General features: G+C 40.6%; 1 protein-coding gene across 2 annotated transcripts in view; it reads left to right on the top strand.

Moving 5' to 3' along the window:
• Positions 1 to 409: 409 nt before the first annotated feature.
• The window catches only part of FOXP4 (forkhead box P4), a 222,889-nt gene continuing 205,689 nt past the window's right edge, over positions 410 to 17,609 (top strand). Inside the window, exon 1 of one of the 2 annotated variants that reach the window (XM_053244009.1) lies at positions 410 to 662. The gene's annotated coding sequence lies outside the window, so the exon portion shown is untranslated. Of the gene's footprint in view, positions 960 to 17,609 lie in introns of both variants that reach the window. The other variant, XM_053244007.1, reaches the window with a different exon arrangement.

The raw sequence follows: 17,609 nt of genomic DNA, 5'->3' as shown, positions 1-17,609 counted from the left end.
TTCAATACAATAGCTATTCATGACCATTGAACAACAAAACCGTGGAAAACTACGATAGAGAATTTGTATCCCTTATATTCTCCCCGCTCCTTTTTTTAATTTTTATAAAGCCTCCATAGTATATATCCAATACGTAAAAATGTGCAAAAATCACAACCGGAGCAGAGATATTAAATAGAAAAGGCAACAAAGTGACTGAGTACGCGCGCGAGAGGCCTCGTTTCCTTTAACTCCCCTTGGTTCAAAAGCGTCCCTTCCCCTCTCATTCACCTCTTTCCCTCTTTTATCCCCTTCGCAGTGGCTTCCTCTTCCATTCAGGACCCGTGGGCTTGGAAACGAGCTGCACCTGCTTTAGATGAATTATGGTAGAACTGGAAGTAACTCTCTCTCTCTCTCCCCCCCACCCCTCCCTTCCAGCTCTCAAGTCACATCTCCAGTACAGACACAACCCCTGTGATTAGAGGCTGATCTCCCCATCTGAATGGGACAGAGAGAGGAGGGACCCAAGAAATAGATTGACTCCCCACCCTCCCCCCACCCGCCCCAGAGACTTCCATTGAGGAAAACGGAACAGGAGAAGGGGCTGAAGGAAGAAGAAGCAGATCCCCCCTCCTTTATACGATAAGAGGGAAGAAAGCGGCAAAGCCTTTGGAAGGAGAAAAGTATGATCATGCCTGAACTGTGTTAGTGCTTTCTTCTCCCTCTGTCGGCTTCTTCTCCTTCTCCTCTCTCTCTCTCTCTTTCTCTCTTTGTCTCCGAGGTGTTTAACTTTGGGGGACCTCGGGCTGCCCGGGAGCTGGAGGCATTTCTGCTCCAGGGAAGCAGGGAAGAAGCTGGACGAAGCGGCAGGAGCGGCGGCGGCGGCGGCGGCAGGAGCAGCAGCACAGAGGCAGCCACATGCTCCAAGTGGGGGGTGTTAAAAGTTGAGACTCGATTCCAAGTGCTGTAGATCAAAACAGGTTGGTGGGATTTTTAAAAACAGTAGTAGCAGTAGCAGCAGGAGCAACAACAACCCTCCCCGCCCTCCGGGTCCTCTTTAAACTTTCATTGCTGGTTTACTTTCAGTCTACGGAGAGGATCTTTTGTAGTTCCTTCCTTCCTCTTCTTTTTTTAAAGGGACTTGTCTGCTTTTTAAAAATAAATAAGTTGCATACTGTATTTGCGCCTAGGAAGTACTTAAAGTCGCTAAACTGGCCGATCTGGTGGGATTCTCCCCCCCCCCCCTCAGGTGTCTTGAAAAACAGGTGTGTGGAAGAGGCTGAGGTTCAGGCTTTGTTGGTTCTGTGCCCCCTCCCTGTGTCCTTGCAATTTTGAAAAAGAGAGAAAGAACCCATAAGGATGTAAATATGCTGGTGGGTGGGATGAGAATACTTCCTCCGGGATTTTTTTTTAATTGCTTTGTGGCTTTTAGTAAAGGAGACATATCAAAGTTGCCGGGGGGCGCACGTAAAAAGAAGACAAAGAGAGGTTCTGGTGGAAGCAACTTTTCAGTTGGGATTTTACAGAGGATGGTGTGGAACCCAAAGGGATTTGGCATAGGGTACTAGCTGGAGAGCTGCAATGCTTCTGAGGTTCCCTCTTTGTTTTGCGTGGGGGGCTGTGAGAATGGGAGGCAGGGATCGGAGCTTCTTGCCTATAGGGGAAAATGACGGGAGGAGCGGACCGCGAGTCTGGATTTTTTTTGGGGGGGGCGTTGTTTCTCTGTTTTGTGATTGTGAAGAGGGGTGGGGAATAGATGTTGCAAAACCGCTTTGGGGTTTCGGCAGATCAATCAGTCCTGTAAGTGTGTCTGTGAATTACAATTTATTGTGATTGACAGGATGGGTAGACTCGAAGGTATTCACACCTATATTCCTCTTGAGTACACAACTGGAGGGGGACGGTTATGAATGGGTACAGCTGAATTTTGAGCTACCTACTTTGTGGAACAACTTTTTCCTGGCAAACAAGTTGACCATGACTAGGAAAGTTCTCCCCCACCCCCCTAGCTAAAAGACCGGCTCTCCGGGTTAGGTTTATTCTTTATGGGTAGAAAACTTTGGGACGGTGGAAAAAATATTTCACAAATCCGGTAATTCTCACCCTTTCTTGTTTGTTTCTTATTGCCTTTTAATAGGAGGAGTGAATTTTAAGTAATTGTTCTATTCTAAATAATTGGATTTTGCATTTTTTTTCTTTGATGGAGTACAGTAGTGGCAGTGAATACTCTTCAGTAGCTACAAAAGCTCATACTTTGTGCTGTTACTAAATAAGCTTGATCTTCCTCACTTTATATATCCTTATATATCCTTTATATATAAATGCTCAGAGTGCATTTATTGTTGTCAGTGGTTATGGCCTGATCAGTCTTCTAGTCAGCGTCTCATCAGCTTATCTTCAGCTCCCTCTTTTTAATGCTACCTATTATTTAAAAACACTTTCAACACCCCTGGAAGCAGCAGTTCTGAACTAAAACAGAAATATTTTCACATGTGTCACTACCTCTAACCTAATGTGAGGCCAATCTCAATATCTCTAAAAAGAAGGGGGGGGCTATATAAATGCATAAAAGCATAAATACATATATTTTAAATTCAATGAGTGATTATAACATAAAAGGGGGAAATAATTATATTAACACATGATGCTCCAAAATCATGTACTACTTATTGCATTTGAATAGACTTCTCAACACAGGGAAAACTTTAACAATAGCAAAATAAAATCTTTTAAAATGTCTCTTTTTAAAATTTGGACACAATCATGACTTTTACTATGCTTCTTGGGAACTAGTTGCTTTAATATGCTTGTAGTCCTCTGAGCATTAGCTAATAATAATCCTTGCAACAAAGAGAACAAACTCATTATCAAGTTTTTGGGGGCAGTTGGGAAGTTTGAAGCAAAATAATCTTAAAACTTTTGGTTAGCATGGGATATGTAAAGTATTCTAATCAAACTCCCCCCCCCCGCAACAAATAGTTATGAGACAAATTCCCAGTCCAACCATTGATAAAGTTGTGGTTTTCAGTTGGTCTAGAAATGTTTTTATATAACTCCTGTGCAAAGTTCTGAAACTGCTGTGTAAGGCAGATGACTCCAGATATAATAGGGAAGAAACTTTTTCTTTAATAGGAAATGTGTTTTGTGTTGACAAACTGGATTTTCAGGAAGATTTCAAGGAAACAGAATGTGATCTGGAAGAAAAACCTTCCCCCTGAATTTGTCATTTGTGAAATGAAACTGTTTAACCACCTCTTTTTCCTCAAGTTCAAAGTACATTTTGAATGGGTTAGAAGAGGCATAACATTTTATTTGAGACCAGTTAGAATTATTTTTTTCCAAAGCACAGTATTAAAAATAACATATTTGACACACTCATAGTGAAATTTGTCTCTTAATAATTTTGCCCTAAGGAATTTCGCTTCAGATCCCATTCCAGGGTCCATTGCTGTCTTCAATCAAATGCTCAGTTCACGATACTGTTTTTTTGGAGAGCAAAATGTATGTAACACAGCTGTGTACCACAGGTCTATCCCAGTTTTTAGCATCGGTTTTTAGCATAACTTCACTCTACTGCTTTTAAAAAGAGCTATGGGATGTGCAATTAAAAAAAACCCAAACCCTTTGTGCTTAAAAAATGGTTTTTAACCCACATCAGAAATATAATACTTTTCAAATGTGTTAGTCCATGTTAAAACATTTACACAAGAAGGGGCTTCTGCCGCCAATAGGCCATTTTGTGTCAAATTGACACATTGTGTTCCTTCCATAGGCAATGGGCCCCATGAGTTACAGTGATTATCTACAAAATCATTCAGGTTTCAAAATTATTTAGTGATTACACAAATGTAACTTTCCTTAACTTCTATTAATTGTACTTTATACTGAGAGTAGCTCTTGCAGGTGAGTAATTCTTGGATAATTTATACTTAAAATTGTTAATCCTTTCCCCTTTTATAAAGTTTTGTGGTGTGTTTTGTTTTGTTTTTTAGAAAAACCAACTAACTTTGAAACTGAGAAAAAAGACAATAAGAACTGGAGGCATAATTTTATTGAGCAAACCAAGTCAGAAAGATTGGGAAAGTGGTCGGATAGTTCTGATTCTAAACATTTTTCACCACCACCCCGGCCACCCCAGGATTGGGTATGTTAGAAAGCTAGTATAGATCACTGAACCTCTACAATCCTTGAATTTTGAGCTGGTTTCTGCAAAAGTTCTTGAAAGTGCAAGCAAATCTTTAAAAATTAGTGAATGTATTTTTCTTGGTCTTGCATTTTTAACATGTAAATCTCGAATGGGTAGGGTACCTTTTAGTTAAAAATTGATGCAAATAATTATATTTTAAAAGCAAAGAGGATTGGAAGAAAATGTATATATCTCCAGTAAAATCCTTTTTCATATGATTTTGAGAGTGTTTTTGCATGGGGGGAGAATGTGATAAAAAGCCTCTATAATCTCTCTCATCTGTTCTTGAGTTCTATTCTGCCAGAGCTTCCGAAGTGCCATACCATAGGTACTGAGCACTGACGTTAGGCGAAAACCTTCTTGCAAAGTAAGATGCATACAGTAGACTGCCTTTTTACAGTTCCATTGTGTAATATTGTAAGGAAAGCTGGATAAATAGGCATGGGATTTCATTCTTCCCAGACTGATAACTATCAAGATCACAAAGTTGTCCACCACATCTGATATTCTCAAGATACAATTTAGAATTAGAATAAGAAAAGTTGTTCGTTCATCATAATTGAAAATATAGTTTGGGATAATTTTTTTTAAAATGCCGCTGGATGTACTTGGTCTTGATATATTACAATTATCAATTTTTTCCTTCTGCTTTACTAAAGAAGATTAAAATCAAGGACACAAAAGAAATCTGATAGATTCCTAATTCAGATTCCCCCTATAGAAAGGAGGGTTTCTTTAAGAAGGGGAAAAAAATCTATAAAACAAAGAGCAAATAAAATAACCACTTCAGGCGCTTTCTCTTTTTCTTTTCTAATAACCAAGCCGGGAACTATGTGCAGTCAGTTGTGAAGTTTTTGCCCAGAGAAGCCTAAGAGCTTTTCTTTTCTCATGGCAGAGGGGATGCTTTTGAATCTGATAATGTTTGTGTGTCTCGCTGTGGGGCTGGAATGGGGAAGGAGGGGCTGGTGGCTGAAATTTTTCTTTCTATTGCATATTGGGGAGGGGGAGATCAGAGGAGGAAAAGATGCTGTTGTATTTTGCCTTTAAAGGGACATAAAGTCTTTGTATGTGTGAGAACTCAATGGAGTGGACAAGTTTTTATGTTAAATCTTAAAGATAAGGGAGTAGGGGGAAGAGAAATTGCTCATATGCTTGTGGTTTCTGTGAGTTCACCTCTCTTGATAGAATGGAATTTTGTAAACAAATTATTTTTAAACAAATGGCTGTTTTACCCCAAAGCTGGCACAGAGACAGAGTTTCTTTCCCTAAATCCTTTTCCCACTGATAGCAGGTGTTTGAGTTTCTAGTGAAGGCATTCCATTTTTTTTTTTAAAGTTAGGGGATAACATCATATATAGTTACTCATCGTTGCCTTGTTCTTTGACAACCTATTGTAACATAGGTACTTGGCATGGAGATCCTGTAAGAAATTCGTTATCAGCTGTTATAATTAAACTCTGCCTGTGAGCTTCGGCCTTCAGGGTAGAAATAGACTCTTATTGCTTTGTTATGGAGGAACTAACTTTTGCCTGCAAAATATATATTGTGTTATCCCAGTTGTCTTGAGAGGGGCAATAAAAGATCTTTAACATGATTTAAATACAACTACTTCAATACAAATCCCAGTGATGCCCTGTTTGATTTAATTATTTCTACCTGGCATTGTTGTGTTCTTGCATAGAACAGGATGCCACCTCTCAAGAACTTGGCTCATTCACTTGCCTCCAGGCTGAGTGATTTCCTCCTTACACTGGGAGTAATTGCCATACGGCAGGTTAAAACACACCTCCAGAATTGTTGTTGATAGGAAAGAGTGATGCCTTGAAGTAATGTGATGGAATCTATACTTGGGAAATATACATAACAGAAAGAGGTATGATTTTAAAATACAACTATTCCCAATTTTTGCATACAGTCTTACCAATGTATAGAGGATGTAAGGTTAGGCAGAAGTTTGCAGTTTATATCAGTGCCATAAAATTAGGTTTCATTCACTTGTATTCGTTTATTTCAGTTTTGTTCCTAAGTTACACATATGGGCACTAATGTATTTCTCTTAACATTTTGTGATTCTTGGAATCTCTCATTAACTAGACACAAACATGCTTTTCCTTATTGTCAAAAGTAAAGGAAAGCTTTTGAGATTTTTGTTCTGGTTTTTAACTTAGAAAGTTATTTTCATATTTGACCCTATTCCAGGGAAAATATGCAGTTTGCACAAAATTTTTAAAACAATGCTTACATTTATTGTCTATGTGAAAAAGATTCTGAAGAACTACAAGGTCACTCAGCAGGTAGGATAGTTACAGAAATCAGTTTCAGTTTGATTTAAAGCACAGGATGTGTATGTGTTTGTTGAAGCAATAGTTCAGCTGATTAGTGAATTTCCGTCTAAAATCAGCATCTCCATGGAAAGGGTTAAAAAGCCATGGTTAGGAAGATGGAAACATTAAAAAGCCTAAGCACCTATGAGCAGAATTGTGCGTATAATGTGATTTGATCTAAGATTCACAGTGTGAGGATTCCTTGGGCAAACATGGACTCTTGTTTTATCAAGATCCTGCTCTGTCTGATGAACAGAGATAGTCCATATGGAAGGATAGTTGTTGAAGACTTGCAATGTAAGTATTACTTCAGGTCTGTAGAGTTGCTTAGATGAGGTGTTAGCAATGTGAGTCTGGCTCTTACAAATTCTGTATCCTACATCGTGCTCTTCTGAGTTGGTGTTTATGTCAGCATTAGCATCCATCATCTACTCTAGCGGCCCTTGTTCCCCAGTCTTCGTGTACTTGCTAGGAGACAAAACCTGATCATTTTACTCCCTTTTCCTTGGGTGTAAGACTTGCAGTGCTTGCAAGAGCATGTGAGAAAATATATGAGAATTTCTGTCATCCTTCCCGGTTTGTTCCAAATTCAAAAACTTGTATGCAAACTTCATAAGCGATACACCTAAAAATATGTAGGCATCTATGAAAATGCAAACTGTTAAGATTATTAGAGATGTGGAAGAAATGCAGACCTTGTGCCCCACTGACCATGCAACTGGTAAGCTTTTCATTCTGCTTCACTGTCATAACTGTGTCACATGATGCCAGAAGGATGGAAATCGACGTGTCCCTAGCAGCTAAACAGCCAGACTTCCAGGTAGAGAAATCAAGATTCTGTCCCAGGTCCTTCCCTTATGTGATTCTCTGTGTGAAATCTAGCTTTATTTCACTACTCTGCAAAAGATTGGTAAGGGGGAGCTACGCAAATCCATGATGAAAGAGAAGTTCGAATATTTACAAAGAATTGTTAACTGTGTCGCCTATTTGTTATAGCAGCAAAATCTGTATGCCCATGGAGTCAAATTGTTTTAACATTAGTCTGGGTTTATGTTGGTGTAGTTTAGATAAGAATGAAGCCCTATTTGCTTCTAAGAGTGTGAGAAGGATGGACCTGTATTCTTACTATGTATTATGAAGAATGTCTAAAGAACAAATATGACATTGTACAAGGAACAAATATAACAAGGTGAAATGGCCAAAACACATATATGGTGTTAGGCAACAGAGCATGTGCATAATGTGTTCCTTAAGGGCAGGATAGGAACTAACATGCTTCTGGATTTATCTGGCAGTATTTGATTCTTTCAAACGGAAACTGTTTGTGTAATGACTCACACATGCGGGAGTGAACAAAGCAATTTTAGGGAATTTATCCCATCCCTGCAGAAGCAGTTACTTCATTTAGGAGCTGATCGTTCCCCTTTAAAAGTCCAGGAAGACTGGCCAGGGTCTTAAAACTGTTCTCTCATCCCCCGTGGTCCTATCTAAACAAGAAAAACAGGGAGGCTGCAAAGAAGAGTGTGGATGAATTACTTGCATATTTGCAGGCAGTACTGAAACAATATAGGCTGATTTGCACAAGAACTTTTGAAGCTGACTTGTCATCTGTGGTGACTGTTTTTTCAGCTTGGGTTGAATGTGGATGTGGCAAAATAGTTGTCCGAGTGGTCCACTTTGTGCCAGACTGGAATTTTGCTGGCCCCTGCAAGCTGTCATTTTGAAGCTGACCAAACGAAATCGCCTCTGGAGAACAAACTCCAAATGTGGACCTGTGATTTGGTCCTTATTTAAGCACGTCACTTCCCAAATTGTATCACGTAAGGAATCATGAGCTCGTTGGGGGTAGATCTGTTCACAATGAAGCGGGAAATGAGACTTGATTATATGCATGTGCACCTCTCAGTCTTGCTTGCTTTTTCTTTTTCTGTGGCATATGGTGTAAACTATTTACCTTTCTCTTTCATACAACCTCTAAAGCTTAGGCTGTAGAAGGCTAAGTGAAATCCTTGTATATTTAAATAAAACGTACTAATGCTTAATACTTATCCATTAATGATGTAACTAGATGGTCTAAACTGATGACCAAAGTCCTGGATGCCGCAACAGTCTGAGTTCAGATTTTGGCTCTGTTATGCCCAACCCATGTGGCCTCAGGTAGGTCATCTCTCCTCTGCTTCAAAAACATTTCCCTTGCTTAGACTTGGAATCTAAGGATTTTGCAACATTGTGTTTAACTGAAGGAGGTGGCACCCCTGGTTCTTGTGGACAGAATTGCAATGAAGTCAGATTGAATATGCTGCTTGGTACAGGGCATCTTAGAACAAAGTTGCTGTTGAGTAGGGTTCTTGACCCATGAGTAGGGTGAGGGAAGTCTAGCATTGTAGTGTGTGTCTAAAGAACTGAGGCAGGGTGGAAGTAACATCTTTCTCTTGCAGCAACCACAAACTTAATTGAGAGAGTGTAATGGGGGAGGGAGACTGTAGTAGAGCCTGTCTTGGTGCCTGCATAGTGAAATAGTGGGATTTCACCCATTGTGGTGGGGAAGGGCTATGTTTAGATGCAGGAAAGCACCTATATGGATGTGACGGAACAAAAGGAATTTGATATACAGTAATCGAAATACTTATATCCTAATCTTCCTGGTGATACCCTATTGGATGGTCATGTTTTCTTGTATACTAGCTATTCAATTTTCATTAACTCTACAGTGTCTGCAAATAATGCTTGGCTTGCCTCTTCATTTTAAGTATTTAAACTCAAGCCAGTATATTGTTGGTTTAAAATAGGAAGCGCTACTTTAACATGCTATGGTTCAGCCTTTGTTCAATCAATTTTGCTGGTCTGAAAGCTTTTTTAGGGTTATCATTGATAGATTTCCAGATCTGCAAAGCTCTAATTGAAAGAATGTTGGTTTGTGAGATGTGGTATTAAAGGTGGTGAACAGTAAATATCAGCTGACTGAAAAGCAACTGGATTGTTTGTAGTCCTACTAGTATGCTAAAGTCCTACTGGTATGTCCCCTTCCCTTCTCAAGGAACAGTATGTTGGAGTTGACTAATACCTCATGCTAGTTTTGGCTGAAGCAACTAGACTTTGCTTGGTCAAGGCTGTGGTACTAGTACCACTAAGATCTCTTTCTCTTCCTGTTCATATTGTGTGGGGAATTCTTAGGGCACTCAATAAAGACTTCGGTCAGCCATGGATGCAGACCTAAACAGACAGAGAAAATCTAGTTAAGTATCTATCACTTGGGCTGCAGAACCAGTTATTTGGCTGAGAATTGTCTCAAGGAGGTGGAGAAAGGGATGCTAAAGATGTGATATGAGCTTCCTGACTCATCCGCTGTGCACTGACTATTTTGACATCCCAGCTGTGGCTATTCTTGAGGTTTCCTGACCGTTTCATGGCATCTGCCAATGGGAAATTAGGGGTTAATGTAGAGACTTGTTACTCCTTGCGGCATTCATCTTGATACAGTTCTTGCACATACTGTGTTCTATGTATTGCCCTTGGTTCAATTTTTAGTATGTATTCTGCCTTTCTCTCTTGAAACTATTCTTGAAACTATTCTGCTCTTGTTTGTTAAGCTACCTTAATTTTCTGCGTAGTAGGGTTTGGCAGCTAGTGGAAGACCAAAGAGTGGCTAAAAAGAGTACAGTAGCATTAAATATTTAATTGTTCAAGTTCTGTATCCCTCTTCCAAAAGCAGCTCTGTTGGCTTGAGAATTTGGCAACAATCTGGCAGGTTTTCTTCTGCCTTTGTTTATTTACTGGGGTGTGTGCATTAATCTGAAGGGGGTGGTAGTTTATAATGCCAAGATATTTTCTTTAGCAAGTAAAGTTTAATGGATTCTTTCCTCTTCCTAAAAAAAATAATTTAAAAAAAATTGCTGCCTGATTTCTTAGTAAAGTATAAGGGAGAGGTTGGCATTACAGGGTGGAGGACCGGGGTGGGGGGAAACAACAAGAAAAAATGTGGCTACAACATTAAAAAGTGTGTTTTATTATACCCTCTAGATAATTTGGCCTGGTTAAAGAAGTACAAATAATGTGAGTGATAAAAATTTTAAAATATATTATTAAGACAGCCATCACAAACACCCCACACACAAAAAGGTAGAACTTACAGGTGGAGAAGGGAGCAAGGTTTTAAAGATTTTAAGTTACAAGAATTAAATTCCTCGGCATAAACATCACATTTTTCTTATCTATTTTTAAAGTGACACTTTAATCAGAATGGGTGGAGAGTGTAGAGAAAGCGAACTCACTCAGTGAAATCTTGAAAAGAGTGTTGGCTTGCAACTTAAAAATAATGTTTCTTTCCAAGCAGCAATATTGTTATCTTTCAATCAGAGGATTTTCTCTTTATTTTCTCACAGGATGTTCATGATCAACAAACTAAAACTTACTGTTGTACATGGCAAACTTTCTGGTTTTATTGCACTTCATCTTTTGTGCTATGCACATCGGAGAGCAACATTTGACATAGTGGAAGGACAGAACCAGCATTCTTTTCCAATCATTGGGGGCAAAAACTTGCTTTGTCTTGCACTGGTTGATAAATAAAGGATGACTAATGAAGTGCATGTGTAAACGGAAACTGTGGGTAAACAACTGAGGCCCACGTGCAATTTCCTTAGCGCCTCTACGCATGTACTGTTACGTACGCAAGTGAAATGTACCTGTTCTGTCTGCACTCTGGAAGGGGGAAAATAGCGTGTTTCTGCCTTGACAAAGTGTTTCCTCTCTTCCAGACTAGTGCAGGCAGAGTAGACAGTTTCAACTACTTGTACAACGGCATTTTGTAGGGGGACTGAGAGAGTTGCATGCAGGCCCCAGACATGTCCTTGCAGACCTCTTTAAATGTGTGCTGACTTCAAGAAATGCTTCAGCTATTGAGAAAGTGATATATTTTATTTATTTATTTATTTATTTATTTAACATTTTATATCCCGCTATTCCTCCAAGGAGCCCAGTGCGGTGTATTACATACTTAGGTTTCTCCTCACAACAATCCTGTGAAGTAGGTTAGGCTGAGAGAGAAGCGACTGGCTGATGACGAGTCACTCAGCAAGTATCACGGCTGAATGGGGATTTGAACTTGGGTCTCCCTGGTCCTAGTCCAACGCTCTAACTACTACACCACGCTGGCTCTGGCTCTCTCTCTCTCTCTCTCTCTCTCTCTCTCTCTCTCTCTCTCTCTCACACACACACACACACACACACACACACACACACACACACACACACGTCCTCCTTGTTGGTGGAAATCTTCATATTTGGTTTATGCATTAAAATGTTTGAATGAAATATGCAGAGTTTAGATTAGGTTTGTGTAGTATTACTTTCTATAGCGCTCTTAAAAACCATGTACAGTAAGCATTACCTTAGTGATGCTTAGTGAGTAGTATCACCATCTTCTGTGGCAAGTCACTGTTGTTCCCATCCTGCAGTTGCTGGTCAAAGGCTGAGGTAGGGAGGGATTTGCCCAAAACTACTCAGTGAATTTAAACCATCATTTAATTTGGTTTATTGTTGGGCATAACCCCAGTGATGAAAAATGTCTATCCCTAACTTTTTGCTAAGCAGAATACTTGGTTCTACTAAGGAAAAGCAAAGTGGCTGATGATAGATAGATATTTGATTCCATCACCTTGGACACAATCTAGAAAAGAGCTCCTCTTGTTTCAGATGCTCTCAACCCATATATCTGCTATTAGATCTTTGTAGGATTTTTGCTTGATGTTTAAAAAGCAGCTATGGTAATTGGGATCTTTCCTGCCACAGGATACTCAGATAGGATTTGTTGGGTGATGTATTCTATCCAATAATCCTTTGCAGTTTGGTCATTTGTCCCAGGGAGGATCTGATAGAGAGTGCGGGGAATGAATCAGAAATAAAAATGGAGGGAAAGGAGAAGGAGAAAATGGAGTTGTTGCTGAATAAGCGTTTAGTTAAATCTGCATAAGATTTCCTTCTGTGTTTGAGGGAAGTAGCTATAAAACATTGGGCTGTAGTGAAAATTTGCAGAGGGGCATTTGTTGTGGTGATTCTTTTATATTTAGCAGGGGGAGAACAATTGGCCTGACTGATCCTCAGTGCAGCATTCCTCCAGTGGCTGCCACTGATGTCTCCCTTGTGTTTCTTCTTAGATTGTGAACCTTTTGGGGCGAGGTAATCACATTGTTTTATGTAAACCATTTGGAGAACTTTTTCATCAAAATGGGTGGTTGTTGTTGTTCTTAGTGTTGTGTTCTTAAGTAGAAATGCTCCATAGTACCTCTTTCCTCAGCACTGTAGACTGCTCAAAGCAGAGCAGCTGATCTGTAAGTGCTGGATTGCTGATATGGGTGACTATTGGCCAGAGATGTTTGGGACTTATAATAAGACTATCCTTTTGAGGTCCGTGACTCTTACATGTTGGTTATATTGCGATCAACTGGCTACATATTTTGCTCTACAAATGTGCAACCAAGAAGTGTTGGCATGGAGTTTGGAACAGAACTGGTGCTAAGTCATGCTGCATGACACTTCTGTTTTTGTGATAACTGTATATCATTGTGACTTCTGTTACTGTGTCACAGAGGAGACAATGATGAGATCTTGATAAGTCTCAGTTTCTTGGTTTGCTTGAAACTTAGTTGGCTGCCTTGGAAGTGATGTGATGATGTTCAAAGGCTCTGTTGTGGGGACTGCAAAAGATCTTTACATATCCTCCTTCTTACTTGTTCCTTATTGAACTATATTTCCAGGTGGAGTGCTAGTTGTTTTGCACCAGATGGATTATACCATCTTAATGTACTTTTTTGAATGGAGATAAATAGGGACTTCTGGATTACTTCTGTTCCTGCTTTAGTCTCTCTCCAGCAGGAAACCGTAGTAGTACAATCTCTTGTGCACTCAGGAAGGACTTTCCCAAGAGAGGGCAGAAGGGAGTTGATTGGTGTTAGACTATCACCTTATAGATATAACAATTCTGATGTAACAGAGCAGGAATAAAACATACTTATGTTTCCCAGACTATGGGAAACACCTATATCTGGCAGCAGCAATATAGGAAGATGCTGAAAGGCATCATCTCATACTGTGTGGAACATGGCAATGGTAAACTCCTGTATTCTACCAAAGACAACCACATGGCTCTGTGGTCGCCAGAAGACGACACAGACTCGACGGCACAAGTTTACCTTTAATATAAAAGGCCTTTTAACATGTTATATTACAGAGTAACTCCAAATTTAACTTCTTTTTGTATGCATGTACTGTACTTCCACTGAATTCTGTGAAATGTTGATTTTCAGAGTAACCTGGGTTTCCAGGCTCTGTGTGGGGTGGTGCGTTGATTTTGGCCGTCTGTAATCATCTGGAATAATCATACACAGTGTTTTGATGATCGATGCATTTCTCCTTGCAGTGTGAGATTTAGACCCCAAAGAGTATATTAGACCTTTCTATATTTTTCACAGAGGACAAGGGGGGAAAAAGACATGACTGTTCTTTCCTTCCCAACTTTATTGCTGGTAATCTAAGAATGAGAAGCACACATTCCTCTAAAGTGTGTGTTTCTTGATAAGTACACACCTGTCTTTATTTTAAAGGTTTTGGCCTTCTAATGTCAGTGGAAGATTTTTAGGCTTTCCACTATGTTTTGACAGTTCAGAGTTAAGATGGTCACAACTCCCATTATGAATTTTTAATTCTCACTGCACTGGTCTTGTTCTGCTTTGGAATAACTAGAACTTCGCTCTTCCTCCACCCCATTCCTCACTGGATGAATCTGTTATCCCAAACCTGATGCAGTGTTTCACAAAATAAAGCATTTGATTTTGCTTGCTGATACAGCCATTGATTTTTTTCAAAAGGAGCATATGTTCACTGTGTTGAAAAAAACAGTCTGTTCAAAGTATAGTGCAATAAATTAATTGAATAGGGGAATTATTTGGGAATGATGTCTTCAGTATTTTGGTTATGCAAGTGAATGACTAGAGGGGCACTGACAATGGATTCATGCCTGGTGTCTTGTTCTTGAAATGATATGTAAATAAATACTTTCCTGCACTTTGGAAATAAAGCAGTGAGCCCTATCAGGGGGTGTTACAGCAGCATGTTAGAATGTCATCTCCTTGTGATATTTATATGCCTTAGCTGGCTGGAATGTGGGGTTGATTATATTAGCTAAACAGTGTGGACATTTGGGGTGCAGTTAATTTTCTGGAATCAAATGGTAGAGCTTTTCTTGAACTGTGTCAGTTCAAATTGCAGGTGGTGAATTATTATTTTGATCCTTGCCCCTAGTGTGGGGAGTGCTCTTCAGGGCAGGCTGAACACTCCTACCTGAGGTTAGATACCCGCCCCCCCCGCCCCGGGAAACATTCAAATATGCAACAGACTACCCCACCTACACCCTGAATTGCCATATCAACAACATATATTTATATACCACTTTTCAATAATAGTGTCCAAAGTGGTTTACGTAGAGAAATAATAAATAAGATGGAACCCTGTCCCCAAAGGGCTCACAATCTAAAAAGAAACATAAGATTGACACCAGCAACAGTCACTGCAAGTACTGTGCTGGGGGTGGATAGAGCCAATTACTCTCCCCCTGCTAAATAAAGAGAATCACCATGTTAAAAAGGTGCCTCTTTGCCAAGTTAGCAGGGGCTAACTTGCAGAAAAGTTAGCATTATGCAAGAAAAGTTGTGCTGTATGATTAAATTATGTAATCAGGCCCCAAGCACTTGTACAAGTTACTTCTTGGCTTTGGTTCGAGATATTCAGTGTGACAACTTCTTTAGAAGTTGAGCGATTGTGCTGCATACAGACCAGATCAAGCAGTAACTGTGACACAGTGTTGATAAAAAGAGCTTCTCTCACCCAAGTTCTTTCTCAGGATAATTTCATCATCTAAGTAACTATAGCTCAATCTGACCTGGGAAAAATCCCACCCCCATTCTTGCATATGCTGCCACTTTGCCAAATATCTAGTTTGGAGCAATTTGATGCTGAAATACACCAAATATTGTCCAGAAACGAATGCATTTTGACAGGTTGGTTTGGTTGGGGGTGACTTGCAGGGAACGATACTTATACTAGAACTTGGAATGTCAAACTGCCTGGTCTTCAGATTGTCTTTGCCGAAGCCCTCTGATCAAGAGAAGCGGTAGCCAAGGACAGTCTTCATTGTTGATTGATGCCTATTTCCTTTCAACATTCCTTCATAAGCATTTGTTTCAGATTTCTCCACTTTTATAAACTGCCTTCTGTGGATGGAGTTTATAGCTTACTTTTTGCAATAACATAACTCATCTTGACGAAGCAGGAGTGGAGCCAGGCTGGCGGCGGCCCATGTGCGGCTGCAGCGGTGGCCCCTGGCCCCGCCCCTGCGTCTGACATCAGACGCGCTCGGCTAGCCATGCCACCGCGTCTGACGTCAGATGTGGGGGCGTGGTCTCCCTTTCAAACGGGGCCGTGCGGCTCCCTTTGGAAAGGAAATTGGCCCATGCTGCTTTGAGCAGCACGGGGCAGGACGACTCTCCCTGCCTTAAAGGAAGGGAGAGCCACTCTGGCCACACTGCTAAGGCAGGGAGAGTCGCTCCGGCCATGCTCGCAACGCAGCGCAGGCCGATTTCGGCTCAAAATGGGGCTGCGCAGCCCCATTTGGGACCAAAATAACACCCCTACATCTGATGTCAGATGCAGGGGGCGTGTCTGGGGCCGCACTTGCAGCCCCTGATTGGGCATGGCCCGGGTTCTTTGAACCCGTTTGCCCAATGGTGGCTCCGCCCCTGCGATGAAGTTAAACTCCACTCCTTAAACTCCCCTTCTTGCTTCAGAAAATCTTCAAGTCCTTTAAGCATTAATGGGATTCCTCCGGTGACAGAGCTATCCCCTGATTCAGTGGCCACCTCGGCACTTGGAGGCTCCCCAGATTTGATTTGGTACAGTTGCTTAGATTCAAGACTGAAGTTTTACTCCTCCCCACACCTTGCCGCTCCTCTGACCCCTGTAGGTACCTATGAGTACAAGCTGGCTCTGCTTTAATTTTTCCCAGAGCACAGCGACAGAGCAGCATCTTTCATGGCTTTGTTTTTTAACACGTCATGGAAGGTGGCGATCCCTCACTCACTCTGGGGATGAGTAGAATGAGCCTCTCTGCTGTCCATACTGGTGAATATTTACAGGAGTCAGGAAGGGGGCCAAAACAGCCAAATTGTTCCAGAAGCAAACTACTCAGGGCTATTTCAGTCTAGACAGAACTAGTGGTCAATCAGTTTAGATCTGAATTGAAGCTTTGTTGTGAGGAGAAACTTAAGTATGTAGTACACCGCTCTGTGCTCCTTGGAGGAAGAGCGGGATATAAAATGTAATGAAATAAAATAAAATAAATTGACTACCAAAGCTTCACACAACCTTAATAGTTGTGATAAGCTGTGCTTTAGTTCTTAGAGGGATGTCTTAGGAAGTGAATGGATGGTAGCATTGTCTGATCTGCTGCTGTGGAATATTGCTCCTCTCAGGCATTCAAATGCAGCCAGTTCTGGGTTTTGTACACATGCAATTCCAGGTTTCAAACTGGAGAAAAATGTTAATGTTTAACACTTGAGAATGTTGACATGCTATATATTATACAAGCATGTGCAGAATCTTTGTGCCTGGCAAATGTAGATGTGTTTATCCTTGCAATTCTACACAGTGGCAGAGCAGTTCTGGTACTTTGTCCCAGTTTGAGAGGGGAGACACTAAGGTGTGAAAATAAATAATTTGCTTAAAGTCTTGGGTTAGCACAGCACTCGGGCCAGAATCTGTTGTCGTTAAGCGCTATGTTCAGTAAGTTGCAAAAAGTAGAATTTGGAAAACAGTTCAAGATTAACATAACAGAAGACAACAGGGAAGGAGATGATGGAGAAGAGGTTCCAGCATAAACCATGGGTGTGGATGGCACCTAGCTATGAACTGGATTGTGAGTGTATTGCAGTTCCCAGTGGGAATGATAGCCCTGTCATAAAAGACAGCAACACAATTGGTGCTTCATTTGCTATCATTTAGAGCCTTTTCTACTAGTTTTGCTCTTCTGGTTTAGAGATCAAATGGCCAGGGTGACTTGCTTTATGCTA

The sequence above is a fragment of the Hemicordylus capensis genome, chromosome 4 (genome assembly GCF_027244095.1).
Source record: "Hemicordylus capensis ecotype Gifberg chromosome 4, rHemCap1.1.pri, whole genome shotgun sequence".
NCBI classification, from domain to species: Eukaryota; Metazoa; Chordata; class Lepidosauria; order Squamata; family Cordylidae; genus Hemicordylus; species Hemicordylus capensis.
Note: the sequence above shows the minus strand (reverse complement) of the source record. Positions and strands in the feature narration are given on the sequence as shown.